Source organism: Aplidium turbinatum, chromosome 13, assembly GCF_918807975.1.
Source record: "Aplidium turbinatum chromosome 13, kaAplTurb1.1, whole genome shotgun sequence".
NCBI classification, from domain to species: Eukaryota; Metazoa; Chordata; class Ascidiacea; order Aplousobranchia; family Polyclinidae; genus Aplidium; species Aplidium turbinatum.
Genome location: NC_137484.1, coordinates 13,488,425 through 13,509,957, shown reverse-complemented (window position 1 = coordinate 13,509,957; position 21,533 = coordinate 13,488,425).

Below are 21,533 nucleotides of genomic sequence, written 5' to 3'. Positions count from 1 at the left end.
TGAACAGCCCACATTATCAATAAGCAAAGATGCTCTTGAACCTGTGATAATATCGTTCAATAAACTGAATCCACGTTCACATTCTGCTGTAGAACAAGGAAAGTTGAAATAGCTGTCAAGAGAGGCTTCAAATTATTGGGCACAATTTCAACTTTTTCACTAAAGTCTCTTAACCCTTGGATTGACATTGACTGTATTTCATCAATGTCAAAGCGTCTACAAATTCTTCTCACCTCTGCTTCTCCATGACGCAAATTTCCTTCTATCATTTTTTCAGGTTGCAAAGTTAGCAATATCAACCAGTAGCTGACCATTGTTAGTGTCGGCATTAGCACAAAGTCTCATTTTCATTCTGCTAACAATGCTCTTAATGAATTGATTGAATGATAAAACTCTCAGAACGGGTTCATGGTACACCCATGTACCCAGAGATGGGCAAGATCACCAGTATTGGTGATCTTAAAGATCAAGATCACCAAGAACAGGTGATCTTGAAGATCAAGATCACCAAGAACAGGTGATCTTGAAGATCAAGATCGTAATCTTGAAGATCAAGATCACTTTCAAGATCACTTTTTGTGTCCTACTTGAAAAAGAAATGAAGTTTTTTGATCAATGATGTTGCAAAAAATAATTACTATAAGCAACCTGCGTAAAGGTATATAGTTGGTATTGCTAACTTTTACTTTTAACTGTGACTCGATCGCTGGCCTAAGAATTGTAATAAGGTAGTGATGACTGTTGCTATTGGGCCTATCAATTGTTGACGTAGTTTGCGTAAAATCGCAACGTCACACCCAAGGCCGAGGTTGATTACAGCAGTACTGAAAAAGTCGCAAAATCTGCAAATAATTTTATACTTTTGTTTATAATAAATAAATAAAAATAAATTTTGAACTGCATCATTTTTTTACCAAATTTTTGTTTGGTTCATGTGGGAGTTTTTATACGTGTTGCTAAGTAGTTTCAACTTTCACTGTATTATGTCAATGATTATTGCACCATTTACCCAGCTGGCAACCTTGATACTGTTGTCTGCTATCAAAAAAGTTCAGAGGTTTGCGGTCAGACAAACCGCTCCATACTCAGACCCTAAACAAGTCTTGGTCTGGTTGATCTTCTGCAATAAACCACTTTACATGACCAAAGTCGGCTAGAGTCCAGATTTTTTAACATCGCCATTCTAGACTTTTGAAACATCTAAAATTGGGTCAAAGAAGGCAAACATTTCTTTAAAATTCACACATGGAAATTGTAAACAGAGTTAAATAATTTTTTATTATACGTCAACATAAAGTACACGGAAGTTGACTTCTTTATTATGACCAACACAGAAAACTTTTTCAATTTTGAAATGGGAACACTGACTAGATTAGATAGAGACTTTAAATCGTCTTTTGTTGCACACATATCATATTAACAGTGGCTTAATGTTAGTAATTGTCACTAACTACTTTGCACAGTACCAGTTCTAAAAAAATGCCTCTTTCTAGTAAGTAAACTTCAATTTTAAAGTGATCTTGATCTTATTGTTCTTCAAGATCAAGATCACACAAAAAAAAGTGATCTTAGATCAAGATCAAGATCACTAAAAAAAAGTGATCTTCAAAATCAAGATCACGCCCATCTCTGCATGTACCATTGTACAGTGTACACCCGTATACCATTGGTCCTCAAAGGGTTAAGTAGTTAGTTAGTTAGTAGTTGTCAAAAATCAGTAGCCTAAGGATAGCATAGGCACTCTATTTGGAAAACCAGAGGGTATACTATAATTGCTCGAAAAAGCAGAGAGTATACCGCCGCATACCCTACGAATACAGCACTGGGTCTAACTATAGCCTACTGCCGGTACAGCCTACTGGCTACTGCAATGGGCCACTGAAAAAAAAACCTCACATTGGTAAATTTCAGTTGATAAATTTCATTAAAACATTTCAGTTAACAACTAAAGTTTGTAGCCTAAAATTGTTACTAACTTATTTCATTCAGAATCTATACTTATAATTTTTTGTCCAGCATTTTCGTTTATTGTTTTTATTCTAGCCTGGCCTATGCTTAGGATCACTCCAGGTTTCTAACCGCTTAATGTTTGTGTTTGGTTTGGCTTCGTTTGCTATTATGGAACTAATATATTGACACTGTATGACACAGAATCAAATAGCATTTGTATTTTTTGCAACTATTACTTTCTGTCAAAATAGGAACAGTCACATCACAAGCTTGCAACACACACGCTTTCATTTTGAATTGGGCTACAGCGCAGGTGCTTGCACCATTGCGGCTGCTGGCGGCTGCATCTTAAATACGTGTAAATTACGTTCTATTTACATGGGTATAAGTTGTGGGCAAAGTATCCATGCCACAATGTCTTTTTTTGCAGTAGACTATGTTATGCAATATGCGCAGTGCGCTTTTGAACATTCTTTCCGATTTTCTTCAAATAACAAACGAGTCAAACTCTTAAGTTGGTAATCACTAATAATCAGCAACATCTGATGGCGTTGAATCAACATAAAATAGATCGTAGCCTAGGTATAATACGACCGTAAAACCAAAACGCTATCAGCTTTTTACAATTTTTGTGTGGGGAACTTGTATTTTTCAATGTCTTATTTCCAAGTTTTTTGATTTGCTCAATTCTGATTTCGTGGCATTTTTTTTTCTTCATGAATTTGTTGATCAAATTTCCTCAAATGAGGAAATTTCCTCACAAGTGAACTCAGAACTCTGCTCGCAATCACTACTGACCGCCATTACTTACGATAATTGCAAAACAATGGCATTTAACATTCGGCTGAGCAGCCGAGTGGTAAGAACGTCTGCGCGACGTTCGAGAGGACATGGGTTCGACACCGCTTCAGAGCTCCCTGCTGTATCTCGGCAAAAGACACTTAATGGCAGGCCAAAATAAGGGGAGCAGCTGACTCGAAGACTATATGTCACTTCGCTGCTTCCTGTCGTCTGTTGTATCGCATCTGTGATCGCAGTGTACTGTATGCTATCGCTAAGGAAATAAATGGACGAAAATAAAATAAAAACACGATTATTTAATATGTTACAACCAGGGTCCAGAGGCGTTGACAGGGGGGTCTAGGTAGTACTTTTGGACCCGGGCCCGGATTTAAAAAATTCCCCGCGACTTCAAACATTATCAAGATCTTAATTTCATCAGATCTAAAGGAATTGCCATCAGAGGTTAAAACAGCTCTTTCAGCCGTCAGATGGTAAAGTACCGGGCCCTCTTCTGGGTACCGGGCCCACTTCAGCTTTCTGGTGGTAAAATAACCACTTCTGCCACCAAACAGTAAAATAAGAATTTAGTCTAGTAAGTTATAGTGATTTTCCTAACCACGAATATTACCCCAAACACGAATTTCAAAATAAACAGGCTAATGTTTGTTTAAACTCAAAAACTGAAATGGCACAGGTAAGAAGATTACTATCGCTATTTCTGCACTAAAAATTAGACCAAAACCGCTTTTCCGATTGCAGCAATCAGCAAATGTTTGACCTAGGCCAAACATCTTTCCGAAATCAAATTGAAAACTTTCTGACTGTCTGCAGTGCTGTAAACTCTCTTCTGGTGAGCCCAGAATGACCAGTGAAACATCAATGGAATCGGGAAGTACTACTCAAGCGCCGTGTGACAAATAAAAGTTCAAGAAAGCAACCGCTAGCTGGAGATAGTAAGTTTTGCGGTTCAAGAAATTTTAAGATTGCGCAAGATTTGTTAAATGACCATACTTAAACGCAGGGCCGTTGACAGGATTTCTCGGGCCCGGTACCAGTTTATTTTCGGGCCCCCTTCATCGACAATGTTATGAATATAAAGGTTATGTACAAAATTTTATTGATGTGCTGTTAAAATGATGATGACACATGCCGTTCAAAGTAGAAAATTAAGAGGAATATGCTATCATTTATATATTCTCAAAGATTTGTTGCATCCACGAATTTCCCCAACTGTGCAATTACGCATTAGGGATTTCTCCGTAAACTGCAAAATCCTTGCTCTCAATCACGATCTTCGTCGATATGTTTAAAATTGTTGGAGTTTTCGGCTGAAATTAATTCTTTGTAAAGTAGAGTAGCCGTAGGAGAGTAAAACATTTTGGGGAGGCAAACATAATTTTCCCAAATTTTTCAAAATTTGCCCAAATTTTGTCTTTGCGTATATATGTTCAAATATACAAAATTACTCACAATCTCTGAGAGTCATCAACTTGGCCATGTACGAAACACAAGCGAAAAACACGTACAACAGCAAAACAAGGCTGAACTTACTTTAATCTACGTTCATAGACCTGTCTATGTCCCAATTAAATAAACCATCCAATTAAAACATTCTTGTGAGTCACAAAAAAATATACAGTATATATGTATATTAAGCCTACCTGGATTCAAAAAAATTTGAACTGAGACTTCACTAATAACTGGATAACAATAGTTGCTGAATATTCATGTCACCAGATTATATGAAAATATCCAGCCCAACAATAAAAGGCCTGACCAAAAGTAGCTCAATCTTTTCAATTCAAAGATAGTCCAAAGACTCAATATTTGTAAATTTGCATTGAAAAAAACTAAAAAGACAAACCGTTTACTTATCAAACCAGTAACATTACTTAATCCATGCTGCTTCAAATCCTACAGCCTGAAAAGAATTTGACAGTTTACCATGCTCAGGGGCGCCGGAGCGATTTTTGAGTGGGGGGGCAAGATTACGAAAAAAGGGCACTTTTGTTTACTAAAAGGCCAATTTTTTTTCAAGTATTAAGATAAGATATAGCGATAATGCTAATCTATCAGCTCACTATGTATTGAGTAGGCTAATGATAGCCTACAAGTGTCCGGTATACAAAGAAGGGCATCATACTATATTATAATGATGTAACCTACTGTCAAGCCTTAAAGCAGCCTGCGGCCATGGCCGCTAAGTAGTGCTTGAATGACTGCCGGTGCTACCTCCTCAATCGACCAAGTTTGGCCGCCGGTCTCTTCTAGCCAATTATTTAATTTCGCAATAGAATGATCGTGGATTGACTGACGAAAATATGTAGCATCAAAGAGTGACGCAAAATTAGGTCAGCGCGTCATAATCGCCACTGTTGCATTGTGCGGGAATATTTGTTATTGATGGAATATATCCATCTGCGATCACCAGCGGTGTAAGTCTTGTTTGTAATTCCTGACGTTTATTTTAACAAAGTCTTAATCCGAAGTGCTAATTTAGGTCGACTGGCAATATTGTCGTTTTTATGTCGATTCGATGTTGTCGGACATTGAATCGTTGTTAAAAAGGAGAAATAGGTTGACGTCCGAGGGGAAAACATTTTTTGATCATATTTTGCAAAAATTATACTTCTTTTAGTAATGTTTTTCACATCATTGAAATACTTATTTTATTACCTTGCCGTCATCGTCAACACATGTCGAACGTTGTTTATCGTTGCTAAAAAGAATTCTAGGGAAGTGGCGAATTTCTTTAAAATCAGCCACATTGGAGACACTCGTGCGAGTGTCGTTAGAGTTAGATGGTCCCGCATCAGTACTGGATTACTATCCCGATAAAGCAGTTATTGCGTGGTGCAACGAATCTATTGTAGGACGTCGCCCAGGCCTAGATTTCAACAACGCTAAGTGATCATTTTAGCATTGTTGCAAGAATGCAAGTTTAAGGGCGGAATTCAGATTTGCGTCTCAAAAAAGTCAGTGTTATGCGTAACTCAGACTTATATAGGCCAGGCTTATACAAGAAGCTTATTTGCGATGCAGAAACTCGACTTACGCGCGACTTATATAAGACCGTATTAAGCCTCTTTGTTTTCGCGCGAAAGAGAAATTGCTATAGCAACTCTTTGGTTGAGGTAATGAAGCGTGAAACTGAAGGCTGTAAAGCTGAGCGACATTCCTGCTGAACCACCAAATAAGGCAATGTTGTGCTTTAAACTCAAAACTAGAAAAAAGCACTTTTTTATGATGTTGAAATATGTTATAGTTGCATCAGTAAGTCGTTTGTTAACTAACGTAGATGCCAAGTAATCCATGACGCAACAGATCTAGCACAAAAAGTTCATTCACAAGCAAGGAATACTCATTTAACAATGAAACAACGTAAAACAACGTTATGGCAATATGCACATGGCTTTCGTTTAGTCAATAATTCATAAATTTGAAAGAATCAGGTTACTCAAGTTATTTTTGATGCCTAAATAGGAAAGTTTTGACTTTGCTTGCACAATCATGGCCAGGATTGACACATGATGCGCGGATTTTTGACAACAGCATCATTCGAGATAAATTTGAGAATGGAGAAATTGATGGAATCCTATTGGGTGACAATGGGTATGCACCGAGAAATACGCGCTACAATTCTGCAAACAGAACTTTGACTAACCCCGGCCAAGTCGCCATCGCTTCTCTGGAAATGGCCACTTGCAAAAAATCGAAGGCTTACCAATAGCTGCAGTATGGGCGTATTGCATGCGATCGGGCTGTCAACGTTTCGTCATTTTTAAACAATTCAAAGAGTTCCATAGTTGCAGTTTTGCTAAGACGAAAACGTTGACAAAACTGCTTGTCGTTAAGTTGATTAAAAGGATCTGCATGATCGCGAACAGGCCTTTCAATGCAAATATTTGCATACTCTTCATCGAAGAGTTGCCTAAAAGCAATGGTTTGAAAATTTGTGAGAAAACGAAAATACAATTATATGCAATAATATACTGTGACCTAAGTATCAAACCAAAATCTGTGTCAATAGCGGCATGTTTCAGATGGACTAACTAACCCTAACTTTTTCAGCTGATCTGTGCCCAGACAGCAAGATTCGTCATTTTTACATTGATTCAACGCCTGCAGACGTTGAATCAATGTAAATATAACGGGTTTTGCTCTCTGGGTGGTCCTTTCAGTAGAGCTGTTCGCGTTAAAAACTTTAGTTAAATCATTCCTCGCTTGATTATCTTGGAAAGGCTTTTTTATCATTTTTTTTATTTATTTTCCACCACTGGAAAGTCTTTGATGAGGTCAATAAGCAGTTGGCGTTCAGAATCGTTGTAATTAAATCCTCTTGGTATTTTTATTGAAATAAGAAATGATAATGCAATTTACATTAAAGGGTTACGGGAATTTGTATAAACTATCTTTATCTAAAAGCGCAGCAAACTCGCTCATCAAGTTGCTCACTGAATTTAAATCAGTAGTTCATATCTTAGCGATAGCTAACTGACGCGAAGAAGTGTTTGCGTATAGCTGAGCTATATTCATGATAAATAATGCAATGTTGCAAATAATACAAATAATGCAATGTTGTGCTATTTAAACCTACAACTAGAAAAAAAGTCGTTTTTTGTGACGTTGAAATAGAAACGTTGTAGTTGCATCAGTAAGTCGTTCGTTTACGTAGATGCCAAGTAATCCATGACGCAATAGATCTGGCGCAAAAATTTCCTTCACAAGCAAGTAATACTCATTAAGCACTGAAACAACGTTAAGACAACGTTATGCCAATACGCACATGATTTTCGTTTGCAATAATTCATCAATTTGAAAGAATCAGATAACTCAGGTTATTTTTGATGCATTGAAAGTTAAAAATAGTACAATTGTAGGAATACTGTTGCCAGTTTATGACTAAAAGGGCGGGCGCATAGACTCCCTTTGGTCTGAAAACTGTCAAATGTAAGATAGTTAATAGACTTGCTTTTCCTGGCATTGCAGACAAAGGAAAAAGTATGACCAATCACAATTGTATGTTTGCAAAAGTGATGTTACAAGCAGTATTACTAAACTGCGTGTCAGCGTCTGGTTATTCAACAACACAAAATAGGCATTTCAAAATTTACACCACCAGCAATAACACTAGTAACCTACTATTATCAGCGTCTGAAAGAAGTGTAGTTATTCAACAATCAAGCCAACTGTCAGACCGAAACTCTGCCTGCAACCAAGCTAAGATAACAGGCACACCTGTTTCACATTAAAAACTATCAAAAAAGTCTCGTGGCCTTTGCACCAGATGGTATATTTAAAAAAAAAATGCTGTAACAAACCTCCTACTTTCAATACCTACAGTATTAGCCAAACACTTTTTCCTTCAACAGAGGCTTAAACCACCTCCGCAGTTGGCTTATATCTTTCGGCTTTTAAGCCGAGTATAAGCTTTGCTAAAGCGTAAGTCTGCTTTCTGAATCGCAAAATCGACGCTTAACGCAGACTTTTGTCCAGACAGACTTAAGCCGCCTTAAGTCTGGTTTCTGAATTCCGCCCTAATTCTATTTACTTGTGCTATCGTTATTTTTATTTTGTATTTTGGCCTCCAAGCACGCAGATTTGGCCGCCGAGAAGGAGCTCTCGGTAGGCCACGGTGGCTGCTGAAAAAAAAACGAGTTTTAAGGCCTGTAGGCTACTGCGTTGCAAAATTTTGTGCCGTAAATATTATTTTGAGGCAAAAATAAAAGATTATAATCAGGCTAAGAGCGAATAGCAGAAATTGTTATATTGCAAAATGTGCAGTAGCTTACATGACTTTAAAAGGGCACCATGCCCCCCCTGCCCCCCCATCTGCAGAAAAAATTGAGGGCAGGGGGGGCATCCGCCCCCCCTGCCCCCCCGCTTCCGGCGCCCCTGACCATGCTATGTGCATCAAACTTCCACTTTTGAACAAAACTACTTTTGATACCAAAAATATTGATATTACATTACAATGAAATCATAGTCAATGCTTTTTCAAAAGATCATTACAAAGATAATCTTACTTCACAATGAAGCAGCTAGGCCTACTCAAATCACAAGCATTGAAGAAAAATGACTCCCAGTCTCCCAGATAATAACTTCAGACTCAATCGTTGCCACAAAATACAGACCACATTACCAAAACATGACACAAAAATAGCACTGTTTACATTGCCTGATATATTAATTGCATGATTTGGATGACAAAACAACATAACATGTGTCTTTATTATTTGATTGTTGTTGCTCTAATACTGTGTCATAGATAGTAAATAGCTGAGCATATCAACCCTGGGACTGCCAAAGACAAACAGCAGTTATAAAATTCAATATAGAAAACAGTTAAACCATAATAGTTAAACCAATTTCAAAAACATGAAATTAAATCCAGGAAAATTCACAAGTTGTTTTCATTTAATATACTTTTTCACTTTGTACATAACTATAGTTAGTGGCCGGGATCAATGCCCACAAGAGTGGTGTATATGTGACCAGTGGACTCACAACCGTTGATTATTAAAGTTTATAACAAGTGCTTATTTTGTTTGACCATATATAAAAATGATAAGCTATCTTTGTAGTATTTAAGTCAAGTTTTGCGAGCACAGCATAACTCATGGTAAAATTGACTTATCCAATAATTGGATATTTTTGCCCAAATATTTTTACAAACAACTACATTAGTGGGATATAGAGAAAAAACAAAAACTTCATAAGCTCACCAGAACCCAGCAGGGTTTCAAAATTCTACCAATGAAGGAATGTAGGCTAGTGTGATATTCTAATGAATATCTGTAATAAGCTTATATCTCAGCTTATCGAAGCATAATTTTGCATTTTTTCTGCAAATACTGAATCGAAACTTAACATTCTGCCCAAATTTTAATACCAAGTTGGTCACAGCGGTAAACCATAATTTCTTCGTGGGAAAATTGTAACTTAAAGTTCCCGGATCCTTTCGTCTGCATATAATGACCGAAGAAACACACACTTGAACTTCTTTTCAAACAGTGTATTTCTGTAAAAATTAGCCCACGGCTACCAAAAACGAGGGGGTGCAACGCGTACACCACTGAAAACTGTCACTACAGAACAGATTACTTGGATAAAAGACGGAACCTTTGTCCAGCTAGCAAGCACTAAGCCAACAGTTAAATGTGCGGCCAACTTTCAAACAATCATTTTACGAATGACCAGAATAGATATCAATATCTCAAATTCACGTAGAAAGTAACTGTGACGCAATAAATGAAAGACAATTATGAAGTCATTCCAACAGGTGTTTAAAGCTGATGTAATATTTCCTGTTTAAACAGGCCCAAACAAGTCCAAACAAGTTTGACACAAGTCTATGAACGATGGTGCAATTTTGGCACATTTTCTAGCAACTTCCATGACGTAATATTCAGTAGACTTGAACGGTTTTATATGACGTTTGATTTGTACAGAGATTGGCCGTAACATAGCGGCCCCTAGTTATGACAGTCTAACATGGCATAACTAAAAAAGAATTGAAGGACAATCGTGAGCCAATGAATAAAAACACATGATACACAAATTGTTTGAATCACTCACGTTTAAGTTAATACGCAAATACAAAGGGCATGCAAAGAATGAACAGCAATAAGAATAAACACGACGATACATGAAATTGGTACCATAGGTACACGCTAAATGACGCTATATACAATAGTTGCGATAATAACCGACTGTTCCGGGCTCAGACAAGTATCGGCCACCGCAGACAAAACCAGGCTCAAACCCTAACACTTAGGTGTTCTTTACGGGGGCGAGGCACGAAATATCCCTCAACACGTAGTCTACTTTCACTTTCCCCGTACTCTCATCATAGTTGCAGACGGCAACTTTGGCTCTACGAACCACAGGCTTCCCTTTCCTAATTTGTGGAACTACCTCATGCACCCTCCCAAGTTGATACTTCCCACGTTTACCAATGTCTTGGAGAGAACCTACCACTACAAGTTGACCAGGCTCCAAATTCTCGGCCATTTTTAGCCATTTTTTCCGGCCCTGAAGACCTGGCAAGTAAAAATCGATCCATTTACTCCAAAACTGCTGAGAAAGTGACAAATTGAACCGATAATCCCTTCTTAATTGGTCACGATCATGTGGTTGCCCAACAGCACAGTATGGGTCTAAGTATGGGGTCAAAAGTGAGGCAGGGGTGATGACAGTAAAATCCCTAGGGTCGTCACTCAAAGGTACCAAAGGGCGTTCGTTCACGATCCGAACGGCACTACCTGTGTACGTAAGCAGTTCAATAAAACTGGGCTTACGTATTGAAGAGTCCAAAATGTGAAAAAAGTATTTGGTCACATCAGCCATGAAACCAAATCTTTCAAGCCGAAATCTAGCCAAGACATCTGCCAGAGGGTTTAACAAGTCAGACAAGTCAAGACAAGAAGACATTAAATCATTAACACAAGTTCCTCGAAATTCAGACTTGCCATCGTAAACAATGCGCTTTTTTAATTGTGACGTCACAAAGTATGGTAAATACCATTCAAATCCCTTGACATTTCCTGCTTCACCAGCACGCTCAATATAGCCATTAGATTTAAGATCTTTCATGGTGTCAGTAAGGAAATCACGAAGTTCAGGTTGTTTTAAAGCCTTCTTTCTTAAAGCAGCAGCTCTATCTGACGCCAACACAAAATTGTTAGGTAGATCAATATCTTCCTTCAACGGAACAGGTATCTCAAATCGACCATCTTTCAACTCAATATTCGGTTCGACAAGTTCTCTAGCCAAAATATCATTGCGAGACAATTCACAGGTTTCATTTTGCAAAGTCAAATCCTGAATGACTTTATTCAGGTCTGCTATTTCCATATCGCGAGACTCAATTTTACGCTGAAAGCCAGAGATGACATCCGACTCTGAAGACGTCTGCACTCTGCACACTTTAGCAACGCTTTCAACTAAGGGTGACTTACCACCACAAGCCAACCAACCGAGAGGAGTGAGTAAAGCATGCGGTTCACTGCGATTTTCACCAACACGTTCTTCTTTTGCCCACATCAAATAAGCGTTGTCATTGCCAATCAGTACATCTACAGTACTACAATCATTCAAATGAAACATATTCACGTCATGAAAATGACGGAAACTACTTAAATCCTGCTTATGTGGTAAAGTCTTAACATCGTCAGCCCAAGCTGGGTTAACCACCGAGGTTATATCACAAAACAGTTCATCAGTCTCTAACGACTGGATGTTGAGTTTAACAAGGTCAGCACAAGTAGGTTTCTGACCAGCCAGAGTATCCATTTTAAACGACGCTTTATCATACGGTTTAAGACCAAGTTCGCACACCAAGTCACTCGAAACAAAGGTCAACTGCGAACCAGGATCATGCTGACAATACACCAACTTCGATTTGCCAGTCATTGGATTCAAAACACGAGCAGCAGTAACGCGGTTAAAGGCTGCTTTAACATTTCCAATCTTAACATTACGCACAGGAACTCTGGCACCAGCATCATCTTTACCGACCAAATCCAGAGAATCACGTGACGTCACATAAAAATCATGCAGAAGATAATAGTGTTTCCTATCGTTGGTAGGTCCACACTTACGACAGTTGTTTGCATGATTACAGTCTCTAACCATATGCTGGCGCAAACAGTTCAAGCATTTTCCAGCTTTCACAATGACATCTCTCCGACGTTTAGGTGTCAAGCGCAAAAATTCTTTACAATTAGACAAAAAATGATATTCAACTTGACCACGTGACGAACAACAAAAACACGCCGGTATGTCACTATGTCTGGCCACACCGCCGCGCGGTGCGCCAACAGCAGTCGAGTACTGCGAACTCCCTGAAATCACATTATCATGGGGTTTTACCGACGTCTGCCTAACCGGACATGAAGGCAATTTTCCTTTGCCAAACTTTTTAAAATGCTGCGACTCACCAGAATCGCCCATTAGCATAATGCTAAAATCAGTCGACTTGCGCGTTTCCTCCCGTACTACAAAATCAAACAAACTCTGAAAAGTAGGTTCCTCAGTGCTACCATACTGATCACCTAAAAAGTCAAGATAACGCTGCTTAGCGTCAAACGGGAGTCGCTTAGCCAAATCCAAAACAAAACGTCCTTCTAATTTATCACGCTGACCATAAGCTTTCGCGTAAAGCAAACACTGCGACAATTCATCTTTAAACTCTTTCAAATCACTGGAAGAGATAGAAGTCAATTTGCTACCATAGCGATACTTTCTAATTTCTGGTTCTGCGAAAAGACCTCCACGAACTCCAAAACGTTGGGACAAGCGAGCTAACGACATTTCTATCCTGTCTTCCTCTGACAAGGCAGGAGTGTCAGAAACCAAATTAGCAATCGTTTGTGCAGCTGTTCTAACACAAGCTGCTTGCAACAAAGTCAAACGAGTTCCCTTAAAGGGCGAAGCTGCCATCAAGGCCATAACACGATTTTTAAAGAAGACAAATGGCATATTATTACCATCGTAACCAATCAAGGCCGCCTTATCGAAGAACGTCCTACTATTTTGGTATTCAAAAAAGCAATCCTGCTGTTGAGAACTCGATTTAGCGGGAGAAGACAAGCTATATCCCTTAAGGGGCTGAGTGGGCTCAGTCACATGCACAGCCCGATCACGATCCTCACACACGTTAAAATCAGGAGACGCGATACGCCTCTCACAACCACCCAAATTACGTGTAGCTGGGCGATCAAAAACTAGCGGCGCTGAAAACTGTGAAGGGGGCAAAGCATTACTGCTAATGGCGGCCCCGTGACCTGTACGCTCTGGGGGAGGAGTTCGGTTGTAATTTGCAGGCCTTGGCTCTACAGCCTTCGGAAGACCCTTAGCCGCGGCCCCGAGACCTCCTGAAACAGCTGGAAAACATGTGGATTGTACAGGTCCACTTACGGATTGAACAGGCGTCTGGAAAAGGTTAGGTAAATTAAACTGTGATTGATGTTCACTTCTGGAATGCCTAGAAGAGCCCTTCCTAGAACTACGCCGGGAGCCCAACTCAGAACGATATTCAGCTAAAACTACCTCTTTACGTTGTTCGGCCCTCAACTGAGCGTCTTTGAGTGCGAACTCAGCAGCTCTCGCTTCGGCTCTCGCGGCGGCCTCAGCAGCTCTCGCTTCGGCCTCAGCTCTCGCGGCAGCCTCTGCTCGTGCGGCCTCAGCAGCTCTCGCGTCGGCCTCAGCTCTCGCGGCAGCCTCAGCTCGTATGGCTTCAGCAGCTCTCGCGTCGGCCTCAGCTCTCGCGGCAGCCTCTGCTCGTATGGCTTCAGCTCTTGCGATGGCCTCAGCAGCTCTTGCTTCGGCCTCAGCTTGGATCTGGAGCTCCTCTCGTCTTAACTGTAGGTTAATTTGTGCAACTATCCGTGACGAGCTCTCAGACATCCTAGTGCTTACATTTGAGGCGCTATCCTCAGGATGTATGTCAGCATCCAACCTATCTGACAACTCACTTTCTTTTTGTTCGAAGTTATTTTTTAACGAGTTAAATTCGGGATCTACCCTATCACGAAGTTCTGCCAAGATTGCAGAGTTAACAATTTTACTCAAAAGAGCATGGAAATGCCGTAATTCCTCTTCTAAAGTAGATAACTTAGATCTAAAAATTAACAGTTCCTGCTTATCACTCAAAGAACCTAGGGCTACAGAAAGTTTCCCAATTTGAGTCAAAATATCCCGTCTAAGATGCCGGGCCTCTCGAACTGACTTAGCCTCATCGTTAATGGGTCCCTCCCCAGAATGGCCTGCCCGACCGCAAAGAACATCATCAGGCTTAAACTCAGTCGAGTCGACGGCGGTCGAGTCCCTGTCACCACCGAGTGTAGACATATTAAATGTTAGGGCTAAATTTAACAATTAAAAAATTAAGTTACACAAACACACAAAATTACAGTAGTTATAAAAAACTTAACTGCAAAGACCGTAAAAATACAAAAAAGAATTTAAATGCACGATACCGTAGCTGTACGAGTATGTGAAGTCCAAACGTCCACAAAACTTGCTTGGATTCTTCCACTTGAATCTTCAAGCACAGATGGATTGCCTTTAATCTTCTTTCTTGCCAATGAATGTCAAAGTTATTTTTTTTTCTGTACCAAACTGAGAAGAAATGTCTTTAATTTTCTTTGCTTCTTTAGACTACCAACCAACAAGATCTTCTTTTATTATTTCTTTGCTTCTAAGTGCTTCTTGGCCTACCAACTAACTAACTTCGTCTTTTATTTTTTATGGTCACAGCGGTAAACCATAATTTCTTCGTGGGAAAATTGTAACTTAAAGTTCCCGGATCCTTTCGTCTGCATATAATGACCGAAGAAACACACACTTGAACTTCTTTTCAAACAGTGTATTTCTGTAAAAATTAGCCCACGGCTACCAAAAACGAGGGGGTGCAACGCGTACACCACTGAAAATTGTCACTACAGAACAGATTACTTGGATAAAAGACGGAACCTTTGTCCAGCTAGCAAGCACTAAGCCAACAGTTAAATGTGCGGCCAACTTTCAAACAATCATTTTACGAATGACCAGAATAGATATCAATATCTCAAATTCACGTAGAAAGTAACTGTGACGCAATAAATGAAAGACAATTATGAAGTCATTCCAACAGGTGTTTAAAGCTGATGTAATATTTCCTGTTTAAACAGGCCCAAACAAGTCCAAACAAGTTTGACACAAGTCTATGAACGATGGTGCAATTTTGGCACATTTTCTAGCAACTTCCATGACGTAATATTCAGTAGACTTGAACGGTTTTATATGACGTTTGATTTGTACAGAGATTGGCCGTAACACAAGTATAAAAGTTTTCAAAATTGTCGATACTCTGTTCTACATTCAAAGCATTCAAAGCAAAATGTTTTTTTATACAAAATGCAACACTATAAAGTTATTAAACTGGTAGAATGTTGAAAACTTATGGTAAGAATTGATTTGTCCAAATAACTAGACATTTTTGTCCAAACGATTTTTATAATCAACTACATTAGTAGGATATTGAGAAAAAACAAAAAACCTCATAAAGTTACCAGTACCGTACCCAGTAGGCTTTTAAATCTTACCCATGAAGAAATGCAGCCTACGTATTATGGTAGTGAATATCAGTAATAAGCTTACATCTGTTTGCCAACTGTGCTTTTTTACAGTTCTATTTTGCAGTTGTGGAATAGAAACTAATCATTCTGCCCAGATTGCAATGCCACATGCAACAGTTTTCAAAGTCGGTGATAATACATTTACATTCATTGGAAAATATTAATGTAGCCTATCTCATAACTTAAATTACAACAATTATGTAAAGTTTTTACACTGGTGAGGCGTTGAAACATTGTGGTAAGATTGATTAGCCCAAATAACTGGACATTTTTGCCCAAATTTGCGACATTTTTTTTCAGTGGGGGAGCGACCGCCCCCCTGCCCCCCATCTCCTACGGCTATGTAATGTAGACGCAAGTAGCTAAAAGTGATTACCACCAAAAACACATATATTCAAATTAAAGAGTGGTTGAAGATACTATTTCGTGTTTTTGAAAAAAAAATCGTGGTTAGGGAAATCACTATACCCGGAAGGGGGCCCAGTACTTTACCATCTGATGGCTGAAGTGGCTGTTTTAACCTTTGATGGCAATTCCTTTAGATCTGATTATATTAAGATCTTGATAATGTTTGAAGTCGCGGGGAATCTTTTAAATCCGGGCCCCCTAAATATTCCGGGCCCGGGTCCAAAAGTACCACCTAGACCCCCCTGTCAACGCCCTTGCTTAAACGACTTCAATAAAAGTTTGTACACAACCTTTATATTCATAACTTTGTCGATGAAGGGGGCCCGAAAATAAATTGGTACCGTGCCCGAGAAATTCTGTCAACAGCCCTGGTTACAACGCCCGTCTAAGATTGTTTACAACAACAATTCAACAAGGTCTACATTTGTAGGCCTACAGAAAATGCTTTGAAATCAAACACAAGCTGTCGCCGAAAAGTTACACAACAATAAAATGTGCTAGACTAGACACAATAAAATCCTGCTGAAAATATAAGCAAGAAACTCAAAATGTCAAAAAAGAGGACATTTGAGCAATTTTGAGTGTCCTCGGCTCGGAGTACCATTCAGTTTTCTTGAAAAAGGAGGACAAATCCTCCTGAAAGAGGACATATGGTAGCCCTATGCCCATACGTCTTCAATAATAGGTTAACCCGTTGGGCAGGAAATGGGATGGAATGGAATGGAAGACAGATTGTGGTATGGAAGATGGAAAATGTCAAAGATGGAAAGGAATGGAAGATCTTGATGATGAGATGGAAGACAATCTTCCATCATTCCATCCCAATTCCATCATTAATTTTCTAACGCTTTATTAAGACATGCAAAAATATTACGACGTTGCTTGCTGAAATAATTCAATCGGTAGGCTACGTTCAAACAATAATTCAAGCACTACATAATCCTTAGGGAAATACTGCTGTTAAATTTTTAGCCTAATATTTAACCTATGGTTTTTAGGTTTATTTGTGACATATTCAGCGCGGAGATCATAAAATGTGAAGATGGAATGGAAGATGGAAGTGATTTCTGAGATGGAATGGAAGATTTCTAAGATGGAATGGAGATAGAATGGAAGAAAATCTCAGGATGGATGATGGCAAAAACGTCTTCCATTCCATTTCATTAGCCTACCCAGGCTACCCTGCCGTTGGGTTATTGAGCCCAAAACAAGGTACCGTAGGCTATATGGTAACTATAAATGTTTTCGGCAGCCAATTGTAGCAAGAATTGATTACGATAGATATCGGTGTTTTGTTGTCTGTAGCTCCTGCGAGCTTTAGGCTCAGAGGCGTAGCAAGCGCCCTCCGAACCCTCCGACCGGAGGGGGCCCCGCAAGGAATGAGGGCCCCTAAAATGTTTGGGTGGTGCCTAATAATTCTAACCGCTGTGCTGCGACTGCGAAAATATTCATCAAATTAAAGAACTTTTCAAAGACCACCACCAACAAGCTAAAGTTAACAAGCCAAGTTTGCTGTTTGCGCGACAAAGCCATAGGACCAACGAGATATAACACAATGAGTGGAAACTCCTCTTTTTGCTCCGTTTTACGTGTCGGCCGTCACGCTTCACTACAGACACTTGCGCAGTAGATTAAACGGACATCACAAGAGTTTTAGATGGGATGTTCCTTCGATTTTATATGCGTTGAGCTCTACCACTGAGCTATCTCACCGCCTAAGGTGCTTGGCTAATTAGTAATATAGTTTTGTACCATGGGTAAGGTGCTAGCCACATCTTAGGCTATTTTCAACCTATTATTTAACATTATGTTATTGTCAGAAGCCTAAAATTAAACTCTAGTAGCCTACAGCCCTAAAGTTAACCCAGCCAGGCTACCGTTAGCCTGTCAGCAACTTAATCAATTTTGAAGGACCTGAATTTCTAATAAGCCGTCTAGACTAGCGTCGTAAGTCTTACAATGTTTTTAAAACCTTAGGCTATAGTCTTGCACTGTTGCTAGTTGAATCGTGAAATTATAATAATAATAATAATGATAGCATTTATATCCCGCTCAGATTAATGAATGATTGATATCAGAGCGGCTCTCAATTTAATGTTTAGGTATTAGTTGTTAGGTATTTATTGTAAAACAACGAGCAATATTCCGTACATTAGTGTCTTTACTGTAACGCTTTACGCAGACTGATGTTGTTTTTCTGAACATCACCAATGACTTTGAGCTTTAAAATCTTCGTTTTTTGATAGGTACGAATTTTAAAATATAGCTTGCAAATGTGGTTTACAATATATGACACAATGTCCCAGTCGTTGGTTAATAAATACAAACTGTTTATATCAATCTCCTTAAACACAGTCTGCATTGTATTACAAAAGCTGAAATGTTTTCGAAAATCCACTTCCAGCCTCAGCAAAATTTTCATCAGAGTAGGACTTGGCTTCAGTAATGTTCCGTATTCGTCGTTTTGTAGTGTGTCAATCATAGATGAACCCGCTGTGCAACTGGTGTCACTTTCTAGTTTAGACAAAATGCCTTGTTGTTCATCTGTGCCACTGCGCTTCAATTTTCGTAACACGTATCCCCCAATATATTCTATTATGTGTATTTCATCAGTTGTAAGCACCGTATTAGTCGTTTGTTGTTGTTGTGAAACTTTGCTATTTTCATTTCTGAAATGTAAATTTCAAAACGTTAATGTTTGTGTATTGAACATAGATGCTGGCAAGAGTATTTAATGGTATACAAATCGTAAATTCGTGCTATTTTTTACGGTAATGTAGGCAAAGTTAAAATATGCATCTTGCCCCGTTTTATGCATCTTGAGTATGTCTCATTTACTGGCTGGTATAGACAATTGCGTTATCTATTTGGCGACTTTATATGAAGTTTTTGGATATCGAACAATAAATACAGACTGAATTAAGACAAGTTTCGTACTTGAAGATAAGACGGAGAGATTGGGATTGGCTCAGTCAACAGCAATCCCACGAGATCACTGGATAAGCATTTTAATCATTGAAGGCAGTTTCTGAAATCTGGCAGAACTGTCGTTCGTCGTACCAGACATGATTGAAATAAATGTAAATCACTGTTGATAAGCTACATTGGTTAAACAAGCTATAGCATCGGTATAGAATGAAAATGCCACTATATGTTTGGTTTTTACCTCAGAAACACATCAAACAATTTTCTTGTTTGCTCCTTGTTTTTCGGACATAAGTGACATCTGCAAAAATACCGGATAATATATCCAAACAATTTTATTCAGCTTTCAACACACAACTGCACAATTTAATTAGAGGTGCGAGGTCCTTTGAAACGCTTTCTTACCCAAATTCACGTTGCACTGTAGACGCGCTCGTTGAAATGGGAATACTTTGAAATTCTTCATCTTCGATTATTTCCACAAGATACTCGACGGTTAAATTATCAGAACTGTTTTCCATTGCACTGTTATAAAAAGCCAAACTTCTTCTAGCCCTGTTGGTTGTTTATAGCTGGATAAGATAAACTTTGATAACCATATAGCCTACAGTCAGTCGTTTTGTATCGTAGGCTATTTCGTAGACCTTTGCTACCCTATACTAATTTAATATTGTTGTTAGCAAGAGCCTATGTATTTACCCTGCTTATTGACCTGTAACATCCTGATTAACCTACTTCAAAATTTCACACAATAATCTGAAAAGACAAGCGGTAACGAAAATAAACTTTTAAACCACCTAACAATAATACTATGGTCGGAACAGTCCAATTGCTTCGTGGTATTCGCCGTCACTTTAGCCTTGCTTTAGTGCATTCTAAGCACGCCGTACACCCGTACGGTCGCAGTCTGTAGCCTTCCATGTGCAAGCAGTGAACCATGAAACGAACGACGTAAGGAAACGAGAGAGATAAAAGAGAAACACTAAGAGAAGAGTGAGTTTCCACTCATTGTGTTATATCTCGTTGATAGGACAAAGCTCTATCAATTGTGATCTGCCTTCTACTCGCTGTGATAAGAGCGAACAACAACACTGTGAATAAGAATGTTTGATTACGAATGTGCTGATGATTCGAGTCTTTCTGCTGAAGAAAAATTAAAATCGCAGTTTTTTCTTGTTCTCACTAATCAGGCCATATCTTCTGTTTCTTCGCTCTTTTGACCAACTCGATCGTGGAGTGGTAGACCTACAAGTTGTTTAGATTTCTGTATAACGCTAAAAGCCTGAAGAAGTGTCTAAGAGAAAATAAACTGGAGAATAACTGCAAAAATTTAAAAAGAAGAATAGGAGACGCTGATGCCAACGAACTAATAATAATGGAATTGAATCGTTTTCTGGGTAGCCTACCCTATGTCATCGCGAAAAAGAGAGGACTTCTCACGGCAATTTTATAACGTAAAAGAACTGCCATCAGGAGATATTTCTGAATCTTTGCATTTGCATCAGAATTCTTCTGACCGCACCAGTTACTGTCGCCAGTTCTGAAAGGACCTTCAGCCAGGGCCCGATTAACCATGAGGCACACGAGGCACAGGCCTCAGGCCCCCTGGTTTTAGGGGCCCCCAATTGTTTTACATTAGTACCGTAAGCGTAGGTAGTGAAAGTTGTTGTGCCAGTGTGTGTGCACAGTTGTTATTTTTGAGTAACGATTTCAAATTGTGTAACGATTGCTAAATAGAATAACGATTCCGAATTGTCATGCTTTTGGCGAAGTTACTGGCAATGCTAGGCAAAAGTAGAGCACTGCTACTCTGCATCGAAAGCGATTGCCAATAGGGGCCCTTAAAATTAGCTGTGCCTCGGGCCCTCGTGAGCCTTAATCAGGCCCTGCCTTCAGCAGAATGAAACTGATAAAGAATACCCTGCGCTCAACTATGACAGATGGCAGGCTTTCTGCTCTTGCTATTAGGCTATATCCATTGAAAGTAGGGTTGCTAGATCCCTGGACTATGATGCATTGATGAAAACAATTTGCGCAGAACAAGGCTCGAAAAAAGTGCTTTGCGTAATTATGGAATACATGTAGCCTACACACTGTTACTGTAGACCTACATAACCTATAGCCTACACAGTGTGGGCGCAGCTAACGTATAAGTTAGCTTTCAACAAAGAAATCAGCGGATTTTCAATAACTTTACTTTCGCTAACGAGTCCGCTAAAATTTCAAAGTAGCCTATTAGCGAAAATGCTTAGGCCTATCTGCGCTTCGTTAATTAGCGGTCAGCGGAACTGTGCCCTCTACTGTGTAGACATAAAATGAACCCCGCATTTTGTTTAAAATAAATAC